The sequence below is a fragment of the Camellia sinensis genome, chromosome 12 (genome assembly GCF_055761805.1).
Source record: "Camellia sinensis isolate YWXY chromosome 12, ASM5576180v1, whole genome shotgun sequence".
Taxonomy (NCBI): Eukaryota; Viridiplantae; Streptophyta; class Magnoliopsida; order Ericales; family Theaceae; genus Camellia; species Camellia sinensis.
In genome coordinates, this window is record NC_138972.1 from 65,717,307 (window position 1) to 65,719,549 (window position 2,243).

General features: G+C 52.6%; 1 long non-coding RNA gene across 1 annotated transcript; it reads right to left on the reverse strand.

Moving 5' to 3' along the window:
• LOC145804172 (uncharacterized) lies at nucleotides 1–1,032 on the reverse strand. Its single transcript, XR_014345796.1, has 3 exons — nucleotides 875–1,032; nucleotides 188–781; nucleotides 1–105 (listed from the first exon to the last, which is right to left on the reverse strand). It is a non-coding gene; the product is annotated as an uncharacterized LOC145804172 (long non-coding RNA).
• Between the last annotated feature and the right edge of the window lie 1,211 nt (nucleotides 1,033–2,243).

Here is a 2,243-nt window from a genome sequence, read left to right on the forward strand (position 1 = left end):
GGGTACCTGAATGCCCGCGACAGACAACTGTGCCTCCCTACGCAGGACCATGCCCTCGAGTGTGGCCACCAGTCCAACCACCTCCTCCACGTACCCTCGCGATGGCTGCAAAAATGAGCTCATAATCATCAGTGAACAGAAGAGTGTCTAAACATCTGAATGATGAATGAAAAGAAGTGGAGCATACCGGCGGTGAGTCCGGATCAATGGCGTATCGATCACTGGGCATCGGAGGCTCTAGTGGAATCGGAGTCGGAGAGCTAGCCCCATACTGCCACGCCATCAACTCAGTAGGCATATCTGGCCATCCGGGATGAGGATGAACCGACGGAGCCGGAGGAACCGGTCTACTCCCACCTCTAGATGTACCGGCCCTGCTAGTAGAAGGGGCGTCTGCAGCCCGAGCCCGAGCCTGGTCCGAGGATGACATGCCGGCAGGCCTCATCATCGGGATACGAGCTTCCGTCAATGGAGGCATCAAATATATGTGACGGTAAGTGGCGTAGTCCCCCTCCTCAATGTATAGTAAAGCATCACTGCCCAGCATGGCGCCGACTACCTCTGAGTAAGAGAGCCTATCAGCAGTCCGCATACTGGCTGGGGGTACTGCGGGAATATCCTAAGAAAGATACCCCCATACCTGGCGCAGAAAGCGTTCCCCCAAGAACCATGCCCTGCCAACTGGCCCTTCGAGCAGGACACTATACTGGGAAATGCCCGACGCTCCGGTATACTGAAGTCGGAGGCCGTCACCCAAGGACACCCAGGGCTGCCATGTAATCTGCGGATGATGAATGCATAAACCAATCAGAAATCGAGAATATACAGAGCAAATCAAAGATGAGAATGAAAAGAACTGAAAGTTCTGAAGTACCTCTGAATGTCGCACAGTGTCAAAGTACTGTCGCAGGCGAATGAGGGTCTCTCGAGGCCTCGGCCGGTGTGGGCCCTCGAACACCAATGAATATGGGGTCATGGGAATCCCTACCACCTCCAGCTCTGGGGCTAATGATGGGAAGTATACATAGACCCATAGCTGAGAAAGGCAATGCAGAATGTAAGTACGAAATGCTGAGAGCAAAATACAGACTGTAAAAGTGCGCTGTGTGTGTGCAATGTACAAGTAATGAGAAGCAGAAATGTAATCAAGGGGACAGAAAGTACCTCCCAGGCTCTCCAGTAGCCGCCAAGTAAATCGTCCCGCCCGCGGGAGGTCGCGCTCATATAAAAGTAAAGGGTAGCCAGGCCGGCGCCACCCCAGTCATAACGATGGACCTGTGATAGGTCAACCAGAGCGCTCAGCAGGTATAGCCCAACTATGTTCCCTCTGTCGGCGAACAGGGTAGTCCCGAAGAGGAACATCAGGAAACCACGGGCATACTGCTCCGTCTCCTCGGGACTCTCAGGCACCATCTCCGCCCGCCGGAAGTGGGAGGAGAACCAAGTGTATCGGACTCTCCCAGAGACCCTGTCAACAGGTGGGTGAGCCCCCAATAGATACATCCAGGCGGCCTCCCACTCGCCCATATCCTCATCGTAGGGGATGGACCAACCTCCGACGTCTAAGCCGGTCAATACAGCGAAGTCAAAAGGGGTCATGGTCATGTCCCCGGTAGCAGAGAAATGAAAGGAGTTGGTGGTGTCCCACCATCTCTCTACCAAGGCTGCCATCAGCGTCCTCCTGGCAGGACAACGTGACAACCCGACGCAAAAGGGTCCGAATCCTGCCAAATCTACCAAATCTCGGACGGCCTCCGGGAGCTCGGCATACCAATCCCGCGCGATGGTAGAACCATACCCTCGCACACTGCGGGAACCAACCTGCATTCAGAATGAATACGTGTGTCAATAATGAAATGAATGGGCTGTGTGCCAATGGAATGAAATGGACTGTGTGCCGATGCAGTGAAATAAGCTACATGCAAATTCTAATATGGGCTGCGTGTTCAGAAAATTTGAAGTTTGGGCTGCGTGTTCAACTTTCAGTTAAATTGTGGGCTGCGTGTTCACTATCTATCTGGGCTGCGTGTTCAGAAAATTTGAAGTTTGGGCTGCGTGTTCAACTTTCAGTTAACTTGTGGGCTGCGTGTTCACTATCTATCTGGGCTGCGTGTTCAGAAAATTTGAAGTTTGGGCTGCGTGTTCAACTTTCAGTTAACTTGTGGGCTGCGTGTTCACTATCTATCTGGGCTGCGTGTTCAGAAAATTTGAAATTTGGGCTGCGTGTTCAACTTTCAGTTAAA